Here is a 10403-nt window from a genome sequence, read left to right as displayed (position 1 = left end):
CTAGATAGGAAGAACCAACATTGTGAAAATGTTTATACTCCTAAAATTGCTCTACAGATTTAATGCAATCACAGTCACACTGCAACCAACATACCTCACAGAGGTTGAGAAATCATTCCTAAAATTTATTTGGAACTACAAAAGACCTAGAATAGCAAAGGTAATCCTGGGCAATAAAGACAAGGCAGGCGGCATTACAATTCCTGACTTGAAATTATGCTACAAGGCTACTGTGAAAAAATCACCATGGTACTGGTAAAGAAATAGACCTGAGAATCAATCGAATAGATTAGAAGACGCTGAAGCCTCTAGGAACACACTCAAAAACCTTATAATTGACAAAGGGGCAGAACATACTCATTGGAAGAAAGATAGACTCTTTAACAAATGGTGCTGGAAAAACTGGCTCTCTACATGTTGAAAACTAAAACTTGACCGAGGTTTATCACCATGAACTTAGCTAAAGTCAAAATGTATTAAAAATCTAAACATTGAAACACAAACACTAAATCTCCTGAAAGAGAAAGTAAGAGGGACTCTCAAAGACGTAGGGGTAGACAAAAAGTTCGTGAACAAAAATCAAATAGCATGGGAAACACTTGAAAGAATTAACAGGGACCTGCTCTTATTGAAAAGTTTTTGCACTTCCAAAGAAATTACCAGCAAAGTGAAAAGACAACCCACAAATCTGGAAAAAATCATGACAAATGAGTACTCAGACAAAGGACTGCTCTCTAGAATTTATAAAGAAGTCAACACTAAGGCCCCAAAATTTAAAGACCCAGTCCAGAAATGGGCACCTGAGATGAACACACACTTCTCAGAGGATGAAATAAAAGAAGCAAATAAATATATGAAAAAGTTCTCCATGTCACTAGCCATCCGTGAAATGCAAATTAAAAAACATTGAGATATCATTGTACCCTAGAAAGAATGGCTGTCATAAAGAAATCAACAAACAACAAATGTTGGAGAGGCTGTGGGGGGAAAAGGAAACCTTGAACTGCTGGTGGGAATGTAGACTGGTGCAACCATTATGGAAATCAACGTGGAGACTCCTTAGAAAAGTTGGACTGGAAATCCCATTTAAACCAGCTATTCCTCTACTGGGAATCTTCCCGGAGGATCTGAAAACATCATATCATAGTGATATATGTGTGCCAATGTTTATAGCAGCACAATTTGTGATAGCCAAGTCTTGGAGACAATGAAGATGCCATCACCTGAGGAATGGATGAAAAAATGTGATATTTTTATATAACGGAGTATTACTCAGCTATAAAAAATGAAAAACTCAAAGTCTTTATATTTAAGTGGATGCCACTTGAAGATATACTCATAAGTGAAATAAACCAGAAACACATGTGTAAACATCATATAGTTTCCCTAGTATAAGAACTCAAAGGAAGAAATAGAAATATAAAGGTATAATACAACTAAAAGGAAAGAAGGAACTTGAGCATGAGACAATGAAAAGAGAGCAAGGAGAAGAGCTAGGAAACATGACCTGGGCAAGCTATACAGTTATATGTAGAAGATGAGCAAGGCAATGATCCTGAGCATCTTCAGAACATTTTTGAATCTAGCAACTAAATGGAAAGATTCTCACCCTGACTAATTATATATACTGACACCTATAAACTAAGCAACGGCACTGAAGACGGCAATTTGTAATAATAGGTTCAGGCTTAGAGTACCTGTCATTCTGGTCTTCTGAATATGGGCTGCTTGTCAGGATATGCCAGTTGCTGCCATGCTGTCTTTTGGGTAAATCATTGTTCAAAAAGAAGGGAGTGGTGAATTACCGCAGGAGACAGGAAAAGGAATGTTGCAGCACTGTCCTGCTGCAAGGTTGTATATGGTTGGATTTCTGGACTTATGTGTAAACAGACGAATTATATAATTCTTTATGCCTATTTTTAAAAACATATTTTAATTTTTTAAATGTTTTTCATCATATTCTGTAGGGAATTAAAGTTCAACATATCAATACTTGATGAAAAGTACCTGTTCCATGTTATGCGAAAGATGTTTAATATTCAGACAGACAGTGAGGTTAAGCATAACAGCTTAGGTTGTATGGTAATAACAATAAGCTTCTCTTCTGGAGGGTTACCAACCTAAATTTGCAGAGCAAAATTAGAGAAAAAGGAGGACCAGAAGGAAAGCCAACATTTTGGCCGTAGACTTCCAAGGTCAATTAGACTCAGGACATATGAGAACTTGTACTGTAACATCACGTAACTCAGTAGTGTCTCAAATTTTCTGATCAAGGAGATTATGGGGCCAAGGCGGAAAGTGATCGATAATGTAGAGTCTGCCTAAGGAAAGTCACATGGAGAGAAAACATGCTCTCAGTTTTTGACAGAGAGCACATTGGCCAAGCAATGGCCATGATTTATCCACATGGCTGACACTGACAATGGATCTACAATCTGAGGTACAGGATCTCAGGATAAATCCTGAGGGGATTTCACTGACCTTACCAGACCCAAAAGCTACAACTCTTGTTGCACAGGTCCTGCTTTACCTTGGTCTTAACCATCCAGTGGAAAAGTATGAAGACGAAATATATGAAGTAAAGCCATGTTGTTATGTTGAGCTGTGGGGGACTCAGGTCAACAATTTCTGACATTGCCAGTGAAGCGGAAGCCCCAATACTATTATGGACTACTGGACTCTTTTAGAATATTTTGCTGAGTTAACACACCTATAATATTCAAATAACGGAACTAAACAAGAAAAGGGGTTGCAGATGAATGTTCATTTTGTATCTGTGTATTCAAAATCGTTAGGGTAGATATATAGCTACATTTTATTAATAAATAGAGAGATTTGTTCTAATAATGTTTGCAAATAGGATACCATGTCTGCATCTTGTACAGCAATTAACCACTAGGAAGAATGTATGCAGTGTGTTAATTATTGAAACTGTCATACCAATTTGATTTGAAGTTGTCTCATTGCTATTTGTCTCTCAATAAAATTATGGAAAAAGTAAAGAAAGAAAGAATAATCCTAATTCAAAAAAAATAAATGAATAAATAAAATAACAAGACTTAAGCTAAGCTTATCAAAAATGACTCAGATTCATATAATTAGGAGTGAAAGAGGTGTAAGCACTAAAGATCCTGGAGAAATCCAGATCATGAATACCTACTTTGAGAATGCTTTCACTAATAAGATGTAAAATAAAGCAGAAATGGGCATATTAACTAAGTTCAATCAAGAAGATTTGAAAATTTCAAATAACCTATACTATTCAATGGAATTAAAAAATGTAATTAAAAGCTTACCAAGAAATCCCCTGTCCTGTTTGAGTCACTGTTGAATTCTACTAAAAATCAGAGAAGATCAATACCATTACTCCTCAGAATCTTTAATCAAATTGAAAGGAAAGCAATACTTCCCGAGTCATTCCTTAAAGCAAATTTTAACCTGATACCAAAACCAAAGAAGGACTCAACCAAAAAAGAGATTTACAGGTCAATATCCGTAATGAACATAGATGTAAAAATTCACCACAGTATGTGATTCCCTTTGAATCACTCACTGTATTCAAGAAGATGAAAGATAGAAAAGTAAGAACTGGAGAAGGACTCCAGGATCCAGTGATGGCCTTCTTGGTCAGACTTACAGGGCATTGTTTTGGGGCCCACACTGGATAAAAGACACAATTATAGTAGTCTATAGCAATTAAATCACTAACAAATAAGCTACCAAGTAGTGAGAATTAACTTGCTTTATAAAACCAAAAGGTTGTATTCTTCCATAGCCATGCAAACACTGTGGAGCAGGAGGGCAGCACTGCAAAAGTTAGCAAAAGCCAGATTCAGGTATCAAATGGTGGTTATTGTATGGGTCATCTAGAATCAAGCCACCCAGATCACTAGCCCATTTCCCAGCATGCCACAGACAAAAGTGACTGACAATACCATTAATCATAGTATACACATATAGTTGCATTCTCTTAATGAATAGAATGATTTTTTCTAATGGTGTTTGTAAGTAGGATCACAAGTCTGCATCTTGTACAGCAATTAACCACTAAGAAGAATATATGCAGTGTATTATTTGTTGAAACTGTACTTTCAATTTGATTTGAAACTGTCTCATTGCTATATGTTTATCAATAAAACTTTGAAAAGAAAAAAATCATAGTATACACAGAGCTGTGCAGCTGATAAACTCATGGACCATCTTTTTTTTAAGGCAGAAGAATTTTTTTGCTCTGAATGCCTTCAGGGCAAGTTTGGCTGGCTTGAGTTGTGGGGATCGAAGCACAGCAAGCTGAGCCTGACTGCTTTGTTGAAGCAGCCATTTGAAGAACTGAGATAAGGGGCAGGCCCCCGAACCATCCATTCAGATCCACTTGGACGGGTAGAAATTTTGACTTCTGTCCTGCACTCACCTAAAACATTTCAATAAAATCCATTTAACCCCATTCAGATCCTATTCGCTTTCACCCTATCTCCCACTCCAGTCAACGGGCACAGTCAACCAAACCTGGTAATCAGCAATATCACAAAATTGGATATCTCCTGCATTTTCTATGGAAAAGGACAGTTCTCCATATCCTCGCAGTTGTTTACATACCTCTGGGTCTCCTTTAAGAGGATGACTACATCAGTGCACCCACAAACCTAAGGATGTACAGGTAACAGACCATGGAACAGAAGCAGCTTCACATAGTGAGGGCAGCACTATATTCAGAGTCAGCATGTTCAATGTGTTTCCACCCACAATTAAATAACAGTGTTACAAGTTCTAGAATCTGAATTTTGTGCAAACTCCCAGCTTCTGTCTCCAGTCTATGAAATTTCGTTCTATCATCTGCTTAGTATTTTAGGTGGTTCAAGGGTGCACCTAATTTATAGTTCAAGAGAATCTTCATCCCTCATAGTACTTGCAACAATTTGTTACAATCTCTACATTCCATACAAGATGATGTCATCAAAAAGACCCCATTTCTACGTTCAAATAAGTGCGTTTCTTTTGGCCCTGCTTAACAGCCTCTCTCTGAAGAGCAGAGAATTTGTACAGATTGTATTCTGTGCAATAAAGTGTATGAAAAAAACATTTGTGTGATTATCTTTAGCAACTATGCTCCGTGTTGACTGCTGCCCACGGGATCCAAGCCAATGTACGTTATTGCTCTAAAGTGTTCAGTTTTTATAATTTTCATATGAATAGACATATTTTAAAGCAATTATGAAAATTGAAGAAGGTAAATTTAAACAGAGATTGCTAGAGGAAGGACGATGGTCTGGCTTGGTTTGAGAAAAACAATTACTGGAAACTTGTACGTATTTAACACCTGTAGTGGATTTCTAACAGATGGTCAACTTATTACTCCTATCTGAGTTAACCTAGCATTGTTCTGAGTGTGGGAGGCCACATAGGGCTATTGGCAGCAGCACAAAAGGCAGAACAGACTTTGTTGGAACGCTGTTCGGGATGCTGTTTGGAGAAGCTCTTGGAGCTGTTGGAAGCTGCAAGCTCTCTTGGGCTGTTCCCATGGAGGAATTTGTCATGCTGGCTTTCCCGATGAACTTTGGAGGAGCTCTGAACCTGATCATGAGCATCACTTCCTGCCTCTTGAGGGGATGCTGGTACATAGCTCCGCCCCACGGAAAAGCTTGTTATATTGTCTCTTCTGGTGGGAACTCAGCTTTCCTCATTGCTGGAGGAGCTAAGGTCTTCACTGTTGCTGAGCATTGCTGTGGTACTTTTGGGTGAGCTCTGGTGCTTAGCTTGATCACTGCTTCCTGGCTCCAGTTCAGATCCCTCAGCTTGCTATCACAGATCCTTCATTCCATAGCACAGACTTCCTAGCTTCTACCACTGACCTTTGGGCCTTGAATCATTCTCTTTTCCACCTGCTGTTGAAAATTAAGATATTGCAATAAACAGGACATTATTTCTTTATTCATTTCAATGAGGAAAAAGATAAAATAGCAATGAAACAGTTTCAAAACAGACTAGTAGGACAGGTACAATGTTTACTACATCACATATTATTGTCTTCATGGTAGCTATTCAGAGGACAAGATGTAGACATGATATCTTGCCTAAACATTAGTAGAAACATTTCTTCCCATTGAACTAAGAGAAAGTAGCTGTATACCTATCCTATCTTGTATATACATACATATTTTTTTCACAACAAAACAGTTCTTTTTTATATTCCTTTTTTGTTATGTCTTGTCACATGTGTGTTCCATCACTGTTAGAGAAGCTGTATTTTGAGAAGTCTTTAAAGGACCTTTTCATACTTGATACCAGTCCAAATATTCTAACTACTTGAATTCATCAAAATAACCCAGTATAATCCAATAGTCCATAACAGTAGTGTGTTATCAGCACATTTGGCACTTGTCTGAAGTTGTTGACGTGAGCCTTTTACAGCTCAGCATATTAATATAGCTTTACTTTTTATACCTCTTGGATACACTTTTCTACTGGATGGTTAACACCAAGTTGAAGCAAAACCTATGTAACTAAAAACGTAATTTTTGTTATCTGATAATGTCAGTCAAACCCACTCAGTATTTACCCAGGAATCATGTACAGCAGCTTGTATATCTTTTGTCAGTGTTAGCCATCTGGATGAGTCATAGCCATTGCTTGACTAATTCACTCTCTGTGAAAGCATGAGAGAATTTTTTTCTCTCTAGGTGACTCTTCTGAGGCAAGCTATATATCTGTGTCTCCATCATCTCCTTGATCACTGTAAAGTAAATGTCTGAGCATCTAATCGGCTGCCACTGTAGTGCATCTAACTTGGCCACCTGCACGAGTATTCTTTAGTTCTTTTCCCTCCACTGACCTTGCCAGGCCCAGCGTTCCAACACCTGTGGCCCCCTTGCGCCCCACTATGCTGCTATACTCGGTTACTGTAAAATGGGCAAGAAGTTTGAAGGTGTAGAGTTGAATACTGATGAACCTCCAATGGTGTTCAAGGCTCAGCTGTTTTCGCTGACTGTAGTCCAGGTGGCCAGGCAGAATGTTATGGTGAAAGGAGGGACACAGGATGATGATAATTGGAGGGACATCAAAATAAAAAATGGAATGACTCTACTAATGATGTGGTAATGAGGTGCTCTTCCAATAGAACCTGCAGCTAAAACTGTCTTCATTGAGCTGGCCAAATATCTCAGCAGATTAAAGCACCTGCAAGCAGGCCTAAGGGCCCAAGGTTTGAGCCCCTGGCCTGCTGAGCTTGCCCTGCCCCGATGGCTCACTAAGACTGAGATGGCAATTGAGACTGGACATGCTGGAGCTCCCCTGTAATCCCAGCTCTTGGGAGACTATATACAAGCAGATCACCATGAGCCCAATCTAGTAGTGAGACCCTGAATACCCTGTAGACCCTCCCTAAAATACAAAACTAAACAAACAAACAAACAAATAAATAAAACTGTCTTCATTGAAGACATGAAAGAAGAACAGCTAGATTCTGCTATGTAATTACTATGTGGATTGACAAACCTTTGTAGCACTTGTTACAAGAGGGCCACAGCTCAATGTATTCATTCTGCACCTGAATTCAAAGATGCCCTTAAAAGGTATGCAGGTGTCTTGAGAGCTTCAAGTGAAATGGCTTCAGCACAGTATATTACTGCAGCCCTTAGAAATTTGTTTGATTTCATGCATAAAACTTCTTCTAGTATTCTACCTACTATTCTACTACAGTTTTTACACATGGATTTCCCACAGCTGGCAGAAAAAGGTAAACAAGGACAATATCTTCAACAGGATGCTAATGAATGATGGCTACAAACAGCAGAAATTGGAAGTCATATAGGATGATTCCACTAAAGAGACAGATTCTTCATCTGTACCAGCAGTGACACCTACGAAAAAGGAAAATTTAATTGATCAGTTCCTTGGTGTTGAGTTTGAAACTACCAGGAAATACACAGAATCTGAAGAAGTCACCAAAGGAAAGAAAACTCAGCTGACACTTGTCTGTTTTATTAATCAGGCAGGCAAGTATCTTTTTGCACAACTTAGATTGTAACTTCAAGAAGAAATTACCAAACAGTTTCCAAGGTTGCAAAGAAATGCTTTGTACATCATATCTTCCAAGATAAGCCAACTACCTGCGTACTTAACTATTCATATGGTTTGATTTTTTTATAAAGAGAAGGAATCAGTAAATGCCAAAGTTCTTAAGTATGTTAAATTTCTCTTTATGTTGGATGTCTTTGAACTTTGTATCCCTGAACTTCAAGAGAAAATGGCTTCTTTTCTATCAAAATTTAAGGATATAGAAGATTAAAAATCAGCAATGAAACACAAGTGACAAGAAAAGTAGTCCCCAGAAAGAAGTTAAATTTTCTGAGTTCAATTGTTTGGAAACATTTAATTTTCTGAATATTGCTTAATCTTAATTTTTGTTCTAAGATTATACTGTATCTTTGACTTACAATTTATTTAAAAGACATTGTATGATATCTTCTCCTAGTATTAGAAACTTTAGAAAGTATATTTCCATTTTCTGTTGACTTTACAAAAAAAAAGCCAGAGGTTTGTACCTATGTTGTTTATTTATTATTTCTTGCCTATATCTTGCAATATGAGAAACTACTTTGGCAGTAACAATACACAATGTGCTAACCATTATTACTCTCCTAAAATCTTGTTCTGAGATTTTGTAAAATAAATAAATAAAATTTAAAAAAAGAAAGAAGTTAAATATAAATCTTTTTTATTTGCAGATGATATTGGCTCCAATAACTATGGATACTATGACCTAAAGCAGTTGTATCGCACCAGGGAAGGTCGAGTTTTTCAGGTCATTATTTAGCATGAGTAAAAAGAAAACAAGATGAATGGATCATGTTTGACGATGATAAGGTCAACATCGCAACGTCCAAACGCATCTTGTGGCTCTCTGATGGTGGCAACTGGCATATTGCGTATGTTCTGCTCTACGGGCCCCACAGAGATGAGGTCATGGAAGAGGAAATTGCACAGCAATTCTCTCTTTCACTACTTATGCTTAGGTGTGAAATACATGTTATTTGTTGATCACTTGTATAATCTAGAGCTTTGGAAGGATGTAGGTGGACTTGTCTGTTTCTCCTTGTGTGAACTAAGAAGCCAGAATCAGACTGCTTGTGAATCACCCTAAAAATTATGGAAAGAATAAGAATTACCTTTGGAATATGTTGCCCTCTAAAAAGGTGCCTGAAAAACAGTAAGAGTCCATTTCTTGCATTAGTTTTTAAATAAAATTTGTAGTTGACAAGTTTTCAACCATTACCTTCTGTGATAGTTTTTCTCCTTGCCTTTTGGCCCAAGTCAGCCATGATGTTTGTTGCACACATGTGCCCCATTGTTGGTTGTTCTTGCACGGTAGTGCCACCATTCAGTAGCTGCCCTTCCTTTGTCTTATCTAACAAACATCCTTCCAGCAAGGTGGAGAAGGAAGTGTTGCTCTCAGTGTGTGACTCGGTGCTGCTGTCCACTCCGATGAAATACGGGTGCAATCAAGTATTTGTCCAGCCTGATTATTGCTGGCTTTTCGTGACTTTTAAATAAATTGTGATCAATCATAGTAAAAACAAAAAATCAAAAATAAAGTAAATGTCTGAAAAAGAAAAACTAATAAAAGTAAACAAGGAGGGCCAGCCTGACAGTTCAGTAGACTAAAGTGCCTGCTTAGTCAGAGCGCAGCAGCTGGGGTTTGATCCCAGGCATACTGGCCACGCCAGCGGGGTGTACTGATAAGGCAATTGAGGCTGGGTGTGGTGGTGCATGCCTGTAATCCCAGCACTTGGGAGGCAGAAAACAGCAGAATGCTTACGAGTCTGATCTACATAGTGAGACCCTGAAGACTCTGCAGACCCTGTCCTAAATACATAAGGGAAAAAAGAGGAAATGAGGGACAAAAAAAAACAATATGTAGCAGGATTTTACTGCTACAATGTTGTATGTATTTTGATTTCTAAATTTCTATGTAAAAAATATGTAATTTTTTTTAACATTTTATAGGGATTTAAAATTTTAGAATGTCCGTGGTTCTTGGAAAATAGCACTTCCATGTTATATCTAAGGCATTTTTTTGTTTTTCTTTTATGATTCTTTATTTTACTTTACTTTTATTAATTTTTTTATTCTTTTTAAAATATATTTGTGCTAATTGCACATGAAAGAAAACATTTTAACAAAATACTTCAAACATTTTAACAAAAATACTATAACAAGAAAATGATTTGATCCATAAAATGTAGCTATCACATTTATAAGTGAAGCATTCGTCTGCCGAGTTCCGGGAGCCCCCAGACCCAGTCCTAGCCCAGGTCCGGTGAGTGTGCGGAGAGTTTCCTGCTACCTTGCGCCGGCGGGACCAGTCCCAGCCCAGGCGCAGCGTGGGCCGGACCCTCTCCCAGCCC

At 37.9% G+C, this 10403-nt stretch overlaps 1 pseudogene; it reads left to right on the top strand.

Moving 5' to 3' along the window:
• The first annotated feature begins 6877 nt into the window (after positions 1-6877).
• On the top strand, positions 6878-9036 carry LOC101565190 (annotated as a pseudogene).
• Positions 9037-10403: the final 1367 nt, after the last annotated feature.

Source organism: Octodon degus, unplaced genomic scaffold (genome assembly GCF_000260255.1).
Source record: "Octodon degus isolate 3935 unplaced genomic scaffold, OctDeg1.0 scaffold00206, whole genome shotgun sequence".
NCBI classification, from domain to species: Eukaryota; Metazoa; Chordata; class Mammalia; order Rodentia; family Octodontidae; genus Octodon; species Octodon degus.
Note: the sequence above shows the minus strand (reverse complement) of the source record. Positions and strands in the feature narration are given on the sequence as shown.